The 13212-nt window shown below is 42.3% G+C and overlaps 1 protein-coding gene across 2 annotated transcripts in view; it reads left to right on the forward strand.

Moving 5' to 3' along the window:
* Positions 1-13212, forward strand: part of NDST2 (N-deacetylase and N-sulfotransferase 2) — a 140184-nt gene that overhangs the window by 849 nt on the left and 126123 nt on the right. The gene's annotated exons all lie outside the window — the stretch shown is intronic.

Below are 13212 nucleotides of genomic sequence, written 5' to 3' on the forward strand. Positions count from 1 at the left end.
CGTGTGCTACACACGCGTCTGTTCGGGGGTTGTGTCAGTAGAGGCCAACAGCCGGTTCCGTTGTGGTTGCGTGAAGACTCAACAAAAATGACGTTATGCAGGAAAAGCCGATAGAACGTGAGGAATTGTTCTTATAGTATGTCCCATTCTTTATTTGTTAAAACACATTTGCAGTGGTAAAGTAATAAATAAAGCACGAGACGCCCCTGTTTGCTTATGCAAGGCTGAATAAACCCTGTGTGGCCCAAATTAGAAGTGGGCAAATGTCATATATCTGAATTTAACCACAAGTTACACTACTCCACACTGGGATTCTTTGTGACCAGTCTTGCCAAAGAAGTATTCAGAATTGTTAATTGTACGTGCGTTTCTCATTAGGAAATGTAACCTTGCCCTTTGTGGCAAAGACGTAAACAAGAAACGCCTGATGAATTTTTCAGGTTATGTGCAGTCAACTCAATTATCTACGATGATTGGGCCGGGAAATTTTGGATGATGGAAGAATCTAGGTGACACCACTACGGTGGGACACCTTATGCACAAAAACACCCTGAGAGCCAGAAATAATTGCAAGCCTAGCATCAGCCCCAAGAATTTAAGGTGCTCATGTTGCCCATGTGAGCTGGCTCTGCATCCACACCACTGAGCAGTCCCAGAGCTGAGCCCTGTAAGACTGCTGCATGGAGGCACCTGAAGTGCTCCATCCACAGTGGATTTGGGTGGTGTTTCTGCACTAGGCTTCTCAGTGCATCTGTTCTTGTGGCACTGAGATTACTGTTCCAACTCCTGGCAGATTGGACCTAGAAGGTCTTTTTAGTTAGGACTTCACATGATACAAAAGTGGTTGTGCTGTGTTAAGAGCTAGGCTGGCTTCAAAAGCAGCCCAACTCCACTAGACCAGATTTGAGCCAGTGGAAAAACTCTGTGCTCGAATCTGGCAACCAGCGTAAAATGTTCTCAAACTTTTCCACTGTCAGCAACTGTGAACGAGTACGTATCTCTTAAGGTTATTGTCTTGTATGCTTGCTGCTTTCTTCTTAAAGTTTTATTCCTCATCCCAAATTCCTCTTTTCGTTCATTCTTCCCTTTTAGTTTTTGCTCTTCCCAAGTCCATGATCCTGTTTTCCTTGCTGCTGCTTCTCATACATGCTTCCCTAATGTGTCTTTTCTTCCTCTGTTTCAGTGTTTCTTCAGCCCTTGTAAAACTGGTTTTTTGTATATATGATTTTGAGCTAGGAAGGACTGGAAATTTCAAAAAGCAGTGAAAATTAGCTGCAGAGTGAGGACACAGAGTAGAAGTAGTGGTACATCTGTCCATGTCACGTTTTTTTCTCAGGTCGCAGAAATGACTTTTGCTCTTGGGTATGTGTTGGCAGACCTGGTGTCAGAGTGGCGAGCAGGGGCCAATCCTGCCCTCCGGTCTTGCTGACTGTGAGGAGAGAGGAGTTCTGGGGCATCTGGCAGCAAAATGGGGTTGTGATGCAGTTTTAAGGTATAGATCAATACCTGTGAGTGTTTTTCAGGACACGAACGTGTGTACTGGCAAGCTGTGTGTTTTTCAGCAGTATCTAGTAGCGCAGTGATGGTGCTGTCTGCTGTGTGGTTTTATGTAAGGCATGTTTTATTGTTGTGATGCCTATTCTTCTGTCTGATCTGCATCAGAGTTCATGTAGGTGACCTGGTAAAAAAGCCTGAGCCTGGTTTCATATTACCATTTATAATTTCATGATTTCTTAAAAAAAGGGGGGAGGGGGAGGATACCCAAATGCAGCTGAGGCCTCACCGTGTCCTGAACCACAGCGTATCTTCTCATCACTGAGCCTTGTTTCAGAGATTTAAATACCTATCTCAGATCTCTCTGTGGTATATCTGGAATATGCAGTGATTCTCTGAGCAGAGCTGCATAGATAAGATAATCCATTTCATTTTAATTGGCAGAGTTGTTTACACATGATCTCTCACTCATTTTCCTCTTTTAAAGGAATGCATATCCATCCCTGATTACAGCTTGGGTCAAAATCCCTCAGCACTTGTAGCAAATCTCTTTTAATTGGTCTCATTTAGCTCTCATAAGGTTGTGTTTTAATTCTCTCTCTTCCGAATCCTTTTCCCCAGTCTGTAATGTAATTTATTACAGGATATTTTATAGACAAGCGAGCAGCCTCTGGTTGTCAGCAACCTTTGCAGTGTATCAAATTTCCAGCTCAACAAGCAGCGGCAACGGAGTTTGTGGGTGTAAGGCAGCGATGCTGCAGCAGCAGCACACAAGCAGTCTGCGGTGGCAGCGCTGGGCACGAGTGCCGGGTCTGAAAATAATTGGGGTGAATGCTCCCGTTTGCTCTCTCTGCTCCTCTAGCCTTTTTGTAGCCGTTGCTGATGCAAGGGTCTCTGAGTTCGATTTTCCCTTTTTAGCTTCAGTCTCTGCAATTGAATGCAAATACATCTAAGTTGCTGCTGTTGTCTGGTGACAGGTTTTGAGCAGCACAGGATTGGTAGAAGGCTAGGGCTGGGACCGTATTTTTAGAAGGCCCAGAGCAACTTTAGCTGTCTTTATAAAATTCCCTGTGACTTTGCTGAACGCAGTTGCTTTGGTTAATTGAATGTAATGCAAAGAGGTGAAGCTCTGCGTTTCATTATGCCTGAGCTAAGGCACTTCACCTCTGGCCTGGAACAGCACAGTCTGCAGGCACGGTGTGCTGGTGCAGCTCCCGCCTGATCTCTGGGTGCTCTGACATCAGCTCTAGAAGTCTCAAAGGCTGGTGGGGTTTTTTTTGTGTCTCCTGCCCTTACACTGGCACTTTTCCCACTATAGCAAAATCAGAAGGGAATACGTGCTTCTGCTTCAGCTGCTGGAGTTGAGATTCGGGGCTGTGTGGTGCAGCAGCAAAGGTACAGGCAGACTTTCTGCTTTGCTGATCCAGCTCAGAGGGCAGGAATCTCCAGCAGAGTTGTGGACCACAGTTACATCTTAAATTGCCACTGAAAGATTTACTGGAGTGCATACATCAGAGCCCAAACTCGTCTTTCTGCATAGCGATATTTGAAGGTCTCAAGCCTCTGGCAATTGCTGTTTGGGGACTGTTTTTCAATATAGACCTGTATCCAGAAAGGAAATTATATAGATCACTATACTCAATCCATATGTACCCTATTAAAAATGCAGTAGAAATCTCTAGATGTGAATGATGAATTAATCTTCTGCACCAGGAAGATACCCTCCATCATGTTCTTGCCTGCTCTAGTATTTTTAGTAAGCTAACTGATCTAGCAGTGAATGCGAAGGAGTTGATAAGATTGTAAATGCAGTTCGGACCTTCTCAAAATATTTGTGGCTTAGTCTGGGCAATGTCACAAGATCTGTTTTCACAGAAGTGGGAATTGGTGTTGGCTTGTTTTTTAAAGCTGCCCAAACTCTCCAAACAAGGAGAGGGATGGTCATGGTCTATATATATAGACTCAGCCTGCTTTTGAATTTGTTGAGTAAAATGAATAGTGCAAAATAAGTAAGGACAGCTTCACGCAGCACTTGCTTATGTACCGACAACACCAAGATGTTCAGAAATACCGGTCTCTTCCACATGTGTTTGTAGCTGTATGTAACCGAAGCTGTTCTTCCTGCTGGGGTTGCAGACATTGAATATCAACAGTGTTTGCAGCTGCTCTCAGGCTGAAATGTTAACACCTTAACTTAGCTTGAAATACTGCACACTTTTTTTCCATGAAGTGAATTTAATATTCATCATTAAATACAAATTATGAAGTTAAGCATGAAAATTAACAGTTATTAGATACCAGTGTGTTTGTTTGGTTTGGTTTTTTTTTTACCCAGAAACAAGAGTTAAAAGGAGAGACACATTTTGTCCTCTGCCCAGTGTACAGGGCTTGTGTGGGTCCTAGTGCTGGTCTCTGTGCTCTTTGTGTGTCATGCCGCAGTTACCATGTTCAGCACTTTGGTGCATGTTTTGAGTGTGGGATGGGAATGAGGGGAGTGTGATCTAGGGTTTTGGTGGGATCCGAATACAGCTGCACTAATCAGACACTTTTTCTCCCAGCACTGCAGTGCATTATTCTGAATTTTTTTTTTTTTTTTTTTTTTCCTTTGGAAGTGTCTGCATTAGTGGAAAAGATTGTCTTGGGCATTCCCTGTAAATGAAGAGACAGCGGAGTCTGTCCCCTCTTCTCCTACCTTCTTGTCCCAATACTGTAGCTCACCGAGGAGACAAGGGCTCGCAGGTACCTCCTCAGGGAGGAAGGGTTTCCACAATGGGGGAGAGAGTAGGACATGTGTTAAATGATATGTCAACAAGTTATAGCCCTCTCTGGGGCTAGGGATCACTGCTGCTTTTATTTATTGATGTATGTTTTTCCTCTGTATTCAGCACTTCCCTTGGGAGCTGGGTTGGCAAAGCTGATGCAACAAGGAAGGAGGAAAGAAGGACAGCAAAATGACAATTTTATCCCTTCTTAATCTCTTTTTGCAGTTCTGGTCTGCCATCTGGTCAGTCTCTTTGAAAGCATACAACCCCAGCACCCTGCCCTTTCTCCTCTGTTTCTCCGGTCTCCTACATCCTTCATTTCTGCATCAGAAACTCTCCCAAGAATATGGTGTTCCTCTGAGTGGTTCATGTTGGGAGGCTCCCATATGAGGACCATTAGATTACGTGACAGAGCAACTTGTTTTTCTTTGATCATGTTTAGTCTTACTGTTCTAGATGATTCCATTAGCCTAGTATTTTATTGGTCTTTCAGCTTGTCTCTAATTAATGCTAGTTTCCTTGGCAGTACTTCTGAAGTAAAATCAGAGCTTGCATGTGGATTTTTAGAGCTCCTCAACAGATCTTAACTCGTAAATTTTCAAACACTTTGGTATAAATTCCGCAAAGGAAACAGTGGGATGACAGGTCTGAGCTGTGATAGACTCCAAGTAGTAGAGATCAATTTAGAAAAGAAGGGAAACTTGGGATTTGCTTCAGAAAGGTTAGAAGAACCCCAGAACATTTTATAAATGTCTATTTTTGTCTTAAGAGCCTCTTACTGAACGCCTTTGCGTTAGCTCTCTAGTCCTACCCAGTGCTTTAAAGCGCATGGGAAATTTCATGTCAGAAAGGGCTTTTAAAACAGTCAGTTCTGTCATCTTGTGGATGATGAGAGTTGGACTCGTCTGATGATGCATGAAGATCTGTAACTAAAGTGTCCACATCTGAGCTAGGCACTGTAAGTTCCCTTTATCTTAAGGGTATGTTAGGGCTCAATTAATTTCACACTGAAACGGATGTCCGCATTTGGTGGGGAGAATCACATTCTGGAAGTTCTTTTTTGTTTTTCCACCGAATATAATGAAAACAGAGGATGTTAGCCCAAATGTAGAAAATGTCAGCAGGACAGATACCTGAGCAGAAGGCAAGTTGAACACCTCCCCAGAGTGACACTAACTTGCTCCTAATCCTGGACTGCTTTCAGTGTTGCATTTTTAATGCCTTCACTGATAACTGATTTACATAAAATTGTTTCTTCTGATCTTAACTACCTTTCCCATCTTTAAAGCACTTTTTCTCTAGATTTTTTAGCTAATGGTGATGCAGTGATTCTGTGCCACTCACACTTTATTCTGAAAGCTTTTGCAAATGCTGAATGTTACAGCATGCTCTGCAACTGTGGACTGTCTTTGCCATTGCCTGTGTGGTTAAGTTGTTCAACAGACAGGATTCCCCTGTAACTGGTAACCAGGACCTTACTGTGGTCCCGGCCAGCTGTGCCTGTCCCAGAGAAGTCAGACCAAGTCATGAGTAGGCCTTCGTTCAATTCAGAACCTTAACTGCTGAGATTATAGTTGATTGTGGAAGCAAGCTGAATGCCAAAATGTCAGGTAATGGCCTATGACGTTTTTTCTGTAAAGAGGCAGGCTTCTCTCCTGCACAGCCTCAGTTTTGCACTGCTGGAAGTTTTAACTTTGAAAGAATGATGAGGTCAGGCTTGGAGTGGCCCAGTGCAGTGGCATATAGTGTCTAGATCCCTGCTTGAGATGGATAATGTAATTTCACAGCAAGTTGAATACCTCTTAATATTTGATGGCCCAAGGTAAACGAGGAGCACAATAAGACTGAGAATGCTGTGCAATCTAATTACAGGCAGAAGTTTTCAGTGGAGAAAAGGTTGGCGTCTTGGCTGACTCCTTAAAATGTCATCCTCTCCCATCTGTCATCGCCCATGTCTCGTTTGTATTTCTCTTCTGGGCATCACTTGTGTGTGAGTCTGTTTCAGGTGTAGAGATGTCTTTGAAGTGGTATTGTTTGTCTCAGCTGAGGAGCTGCAGAAATGAAATCATCTGCACCTTGCTGTTGGTGAACTGGTTGTCCTTCCAGTTATCGAGGGATGCAGAGGTATTAAAAAGAGCAGGCAGAAACTAGTGTAGACGTTGCATCGATCAACATGGAGTGGCTGTGCTTGAGGACTGCTGCAGCTCCCTGTTTCATCAGCTGAGTGAATCCACTTTCAGGAGAATGTTGTGGGCTATCACAATGTCAAATCTGTCTTTTCAGTGGAATAAAGTGGGATCCTGGCCCAGTCCGGCAGCTGCAAAGAGACAGATTCATTTCAGCATTGAAGCCTGGCATAAATTGCTAGTCTACATGTCTGATCTATTGTCCAGAACACCTCTGAAACATCAAGTTTTCCCCTGCCCCCCATTTCAGTTACAAATAATGTATTTTAATTTGTTACCTGTAATTTCCTTGGTTTTATTCATTTTTAATTAAATGTTCTGGATTCAGTCAGTGATACTTGAGCTCAAACTGCATGTGCTTGACTTGCGGCTGAGTCATAATCATCTTCCTCATAAGCAGAGATCTGTCACTGTCTCCTGATTTAGTTTTGTCTGCAGGCTTTCATCCATATGCTTCCTTTATGTTCCTGTTTCAGATCTGGCCACTTGTATCAAGCATGATGTGAATAAGCCTACTTCCCCGAGTTAAGACTGCCATGAAAACATGCTGTTATGTGTCAGTGTCTGTAGTTTAGTATCATGTAACCATGCGTGGAACAGGGTATGTTTCCATGGCCCAAGTCCACATAAACATATAAACACAGAGCTTTCTGCAGGAAAATTTGCTTTGCCTCAAACAAAATATTGATGTTTGCCTTTTGCAGCATTACTTTTAAATACAAATTCCTCACTAACCACACGTGATGGTACAGTGCCTGTGGTAGCAGACAGAGCTTGGAAGTCCCTTTTGGTCTTGCGCTGTGTATGTGGGCAGGTGAAGAAGAACAAGGTAGTGTTCAGGGATTGTCGTAATTGCAGTTGGTGTTGAGTATAATGTTTCTCTGAGGTTGTTATGGTTAATTCCTTTTCAAGTTTTAGAGCTGTTGTGTAATTATCTATTTATATGTCAGTCGTAGCTTTTTCCCACTGCTAAATGAAAACAGGGTGAAGATGCCCTTTGAACATACTCCTTGTGATTTGCATTTAAGCTGATGTTACTACTGAGGAAAGCAATCCAATCCTATACTGACCCTTCTCAATATTGGCACAACCACTCAGCAAGCAGAATCAGGAAACTGATGTGGAAATTAAAATAAACAGAACAAAACAAATTTCATTTTCTTGCTGCGTTATCCTTTTACAGGAGAGAAAAAGTTACTTTTCAGTTGATCTGTAAGAAACCCAGTCAGGCTCAAATGCTTTTGTATTGGCATGGCACAGAGTGCCTTGGGGATAGGATGAGTTGATGAGGTGCCAGGACTGCCCTCTCTGGAGAAGAGGAGAGGTGTGACCACCTAAACATATGCCAGATGATCACCTTAAAAGTACAATTTCACGTGGTGTAAGCCGAAGAGGAGTCTTGGCTAATTCTCCTTGCACCACTCCAGCAAAACTAACAGTGGTCACGACAAACTCCAAAAGGATATCGGAAGCAGGCAGCATGATTAAGAGCCAAGGTGCATCCACAACAGACTGAGAGCCAGTAACTGCAGCCCTTCATCGCTGCCTGTTCTTTTCCACTTTTAATTGGACAGTGGATTAATTTTTATACCAGTGATTTCCTCTGAGGGGGAAGATTGAAGAAATCATAGAAATAGTCGTTTCTAAAGGAGATGCATCCAGGGGAAGAGGAAAGCAGTCGCTTTGATCAGGGTGTGAACCAGACCTGGGGTTACAGGTTCTGCACTGTAATTTTTGGAGTCCTGCTCCAGGACCTGCCAGCTTCTCTCATGAGCAGTGCTGCATTATCTGTGTAATTTACTAGAAAGACATGACACGTTATGTCAGAAAACTAGTTAGGTTTCTATAGAATGGTTCTTGGTTTTGTTTTTTTCCATACCTTGTTTAAAAAAGAACCCCACATTTCTGTGTTTTTCTCAACGTCTTTTCCTAACACCCTGTCACTGACAGTCTGACCCATGATACTATTCTGGACAGATCTTTGGGGACTGAAATTGTTGTGAGTGCTCAAGACCCTTCCCCTTCCTGCAATTATATCTTCCTGAAATGCATCCTGTGCAAGGGTGAAAATCAGCAAGAGGCAATGCTGAAAGACAAAGCAGTGGTAATTGATACAGTGTCTGCATTGGAAGCAAGGCTGTTCTTGAAGGATATGTCTGTAAACTGTTTGGTCTTAAAGTCTATATTGGGTAGTTTTAAAAATGAACAAACTTATAAATAAAGACAGACAAACAGCTCTCCATACAGATGTACGGTGTAAACCACAAATGCAAGATTCTGTTAGAATTCATCTGGAGAAAGCATTAGGTAGGGATGCAGAGTTTGTTTGGTCTTCATGGGCTAGTGATTTAGAAACGTTGTGCTTGCTCTGCCAGGATGGAACTGATGGCACCAGTCTTGAAAACAAGTGTTGAGAGCTGTACTGGTTTTGTCCTGTCTTCACAACCCTTTGGCACTGGTGTTATACAGCTTCTGCTACCAGCTCTCTATTGGGATATCTGTAACTTTTCCTGGGGGTGTATGGAGTTCCATCTCCCTTTGCAGTCATGACCTTTCACCATCACTGTCTTCCAGTGTAGCTGTGAAACTGCTGACAAAGCTGGGGAAGTGGTTGCAAGGCTTGTGAGCATGCATGCCAGGACTTTCATGATGGCCAGAATAAGGTGAGGGAACTCAGCCAAATGAAATGGGAATGACCTTGTATGCACACATGTTAGGATATAATCTAACACTCAACTCTTAAAATTTAGATTTCCTACAATGAATTATCCTTAGGTAATATTTTTTAGGAAAATTTTGCCATCTAGCTTGATTCCACCTGTCTTGAAGGAAAATGAAGAAGCAGCAGAAAGAACTGTTTGGCTTCATGAAAAGTTATGGGAACCGACTGGCTGCTGCAGTGAAATCCATCCTGTGAACGTGAGGAGGCTTCTCACTCCTTCCTGTAAGGCTGACCTCACTGAGACTGCAGAAATAGAGATCAGCGGGGAATATGAGAAAAAAGTAGAAAAGACTTTTGACTAGTACTGATCTGAATCTAGCTTCAAGTTGGTAATACTGGTGTGAAAGACTTTGTCCTATCACTGTCACTGAAGAGCATCTTCAACGGGAATGAGGAAATGTCACATCAAAAATTCTTAGAAATGTTTGTTAATTTTTATTGGGTTTGGAAATGGCAAATTCTAGGAAGCAGTACATGAGAGCAGCAAGTGGAGTAGTTCTTTCCCTTTCACAGTTGCTTGGATATGGTGTCTCTCTCCTGGGGAGCAAGTTATACAGTGCATTTTTTTGGCTTGGCAAACTTCCTGTACAAGGTCAGCATTGCCGTTACACGGGTAGCACAGCATCATCATGCTTTAAATGCACTAGCTGCTGAGGTTATAAATGACTCCTGATTTTTTTGAATGCTGCAATATTTAAGTATTCAGCTTGAGGCATTTTATTAAAGGGGCCTCATTACCAGAGCAAGTGCCAGGTGCTTTAAAAATTCTGTGCCTATTTAATATAGCTCATGTTGGGCATAACTAATCACTGCTAAGGCTTAAAACGTTTGGTGTATAGTGCATCTGGGAACAGGTAGCTGTGAGACTGGGCAGAGGAATCCCCTTTCTCATCCCTCTTCAGTAAAAGCTCGCTCTCAACACAAAGGTCCAATTGCTGCTATTTCTTGTATAGTGTGCAGAGCATAGCAATATGTGGGTAGCAAACTAATGCAGAGTGCTCCCCTGTCTAGTGTTTCATTGTTCTTTCTGCCTGAGGCTTTGCAACCTTGGTCTTTTTTGGTTAAAATCTTTAAACAATGGATTATCTGTTTTCACAGGCTTTAGAGGATTTGAAATAGCAGTCACCCTTAGGCATTTGGCTCAAGATTATAGCAATAAATATATTCATCAGAGCCCCCTGGCCCTTCCAAGAGCCAGGCAGTCATAAGATTACCTCTACCATATTCTTCTGCTTCTAACTCCAGTGAAGTGTGTCAGCCTCTTAACAATTCGAGGTAAGCCCTGTTCCTTCTGACCACTTGCACTCAGATGGTATGTGAGAAAGGGGGGATGCATGTGGTGAGGTTGAGAGCACCTACAATAAGGGATCTTCATTCTTGCTGGAATGCTGGCTTTTACACACCAATGTGGATTTTCGAGGAGATCAGAAACCTGTTCTGAAAGCCAGCATTGCTGCTTTTTCCCCCAAAGCCCAGCAGCCTGAAAATTTCATATGGCTTTAAAATTTTCAAATTGGAATGTAACTTTAATCAATATTGATGTTTCTGATCTTTGAATGCCAGCTGATATTTTTCTGAAAGATGGTGCTGGGACTGGAAGGCCCCATTAGCAGAGAGTACAAACCAGTTGCCACCCAGTTGTGATATCTGACGTGGCATTTTCTCTAAGAGCGCTTCCTGATTGTGAAGTTTAAACAGTGAATGTAATGTTTTTCTTCTGTTACTATGAGATATAAAGTAGTTTACAGATATCAGACATTCTGCTGTGTTGGTTTGGAGAAAGATGTCAGCTGTCAGAAGGAGACCCGAAAGTCAGTTCCAGTAAAAAGCTACATTTTCTAAAGCAGTTTATTTATGGTTAGAAGAGCTGTTCGTGGTGTGACTTTGTACGGGCTGTGCTTTGCACAATGGGACTTAATTTTCTAGAGAGCAGCTTTATCTCAGGAAATTTCATTGCATGAAGAGATCTGTGATGTTCGTACATCTGAGGTCCTGTAAAGATTTCCACCCCTAACAGATTCTATTGATTTTTATCAAGTGCTATTTTCCCAGACTTCTGAGCTGTTCTTATCACATCATGCTCCTCATCACAATTAAATAGCATGTGCTGGTTGGCCACTGGCTTTATCAAGAGACCCTCCCACTATAGGTACGCAAATTGGGAAAGGAGAAAATTTAATTCTCTTTGGAAGGTGTTTTTACTTTGCTGCTTTTTTTTTTTTTTCTTCCTTCCAGCGAGTAATGATAAACATTTACTAAACCACACTGTATGTTTTCAAAGTATATAATACACATTACCTTTGCTTGGAAAACTTTGAGCTTACTTTTCATCAGAAGATACAAGTATTTAAAGCATTTGTAAAGAGAGCTGAGTCAGCTTCAGCACTTTGCCACATTTTCATCAGAAAATGGTGGAAGCATGGAGTCTTTTTGGGCTAGTACTTAGAATGATCACAGCATTTTTTGCTGTAGTTTTAGTCTTTACCTCCACACCTCAATTCCCCTTCCAGGGGAAAAGTAGCGTCGCGTTTTTTTTAGTAGGTGGATAAGATTTACGAGAATTGGTAACTTAACTAAGCTATGTGGTGGGTTTGTGTGTGCACTCTAGAGGATCTGTATATTGAACCTGGTGTCTTTTTTGCTAATGTAGATAGGTGGGATAGGGGAATGAATATGGACTATCATGAACATGAATGATAGTGTTTTTAACTATTAAAAAGAATAGAAGCGTATATACAAAATACGTGGTTATTGATATTGCATTACAGCTAGAATACTCTCTTATGTTCCCATGGGAATTAGCTGAGCGATACAGTGTTAAGGGAATAAATATAGTTTAAGCATGCTTAAGACTTTGTAGAGCTGGTCAGAAATTCTGAAGATGCCACCCTCACTGAGCGAGTGGGAGCCTGGGACTGACCCTGGTTTCTCCTCTGAATTGCAGGTCCCTGTCAGTTGGATACGGTCAGCACTGGAGTTGCACCAGAACTGAGAACCTGTCCTGTAGTCTGGACTCTGCAGTCTCTGTATAGAGGGGACAGGAGGAGGGAGGTCCTGTACTGGGGCATCCAGGGGTTGTGAGCTGGAGCAGGCCAGCAGACAAACTGGTCCTTAAAGGAGACGGAAGCTGAAGGTGTAAGTTGTGGGAAATGAAGACTGGCTGTTGAAAAAAGATGTCTGATTCTAGGAAATGAATGGTGTTCATAGAAACGGTGGATGTGCTGAGGTGCTAGTAGGCTTTTGGGTGCTAATGAAACGGAAAATATTGTGTCAGGACGATCCTGCGTCTGTCAGCGTGTGCTGCCAAAGGAGAAATGCTAGACAGGGAACTGACAGATGACCAGCAAGGACGGGCAAGCGTGGCACAAGGAACACGAGAAGGTTAGGTTATAACAGGTTGTGTGAGAGAGAGGCTTTGGAGGAGAAAAGATGAAATAGCTCAGATAGCAAGAAGTAGATACAAAGGTTTGTAGCATCTTCTTGTGCCTTGGATGGAATCCAGGTCTCTGAATCTGAAGACCTGGCTGTCAGAGTATACCTAAAACCTTCTGGCAGTGGTGCTTCTGTTTTATAGTTCTTCCACACTGAGAACAACCACCTATAGTTGCTATAACTTATGGTTAGCTCAGGGTGCCCCTGTGGCAGATCAGGTGATAGCTCTGCGCATGTGATATCAGAGGGATGATTAGGTAGTGGAATTCATCATTTAGGATTTTGTTTTAACATGGAAATTGGAAACAGGAGGAGACACACATGGAGATGTGTATGGATGCACACCACCACATTCAGATATTCTGAAGATTGTGAAGACGAACACTTGTAAGATAGAACATATCAGAATTAATTCTGCTTATACAACCTTAATGCATCTCCCTTAAAACAATTTCTGACTTACATAGATCATGAAAATACAGGGGAAAAAAATTAATTTTCTCAAACTCGTTCTTTTAATTCTACCATCTATACACATTTTATTGTAATTACTATGAGGAAGAAAGCATGCTACAGATTGAAGGTTTTTTTGTATCTACTGGTATTAATTGAACTT

This window comes from Strix aluco, chromosome 7 (assembly GCF_031877795.1).
Source record: "Strix aluco isolate bStrAlu1 chromosome 7, bStrAlu1.hap1, whole genome shotgun sequence".
NCBI lineage: Eukaryota > Metazoa > Chordata > Aves > Strigiformes > Strigidae > Strix > Strix aluco.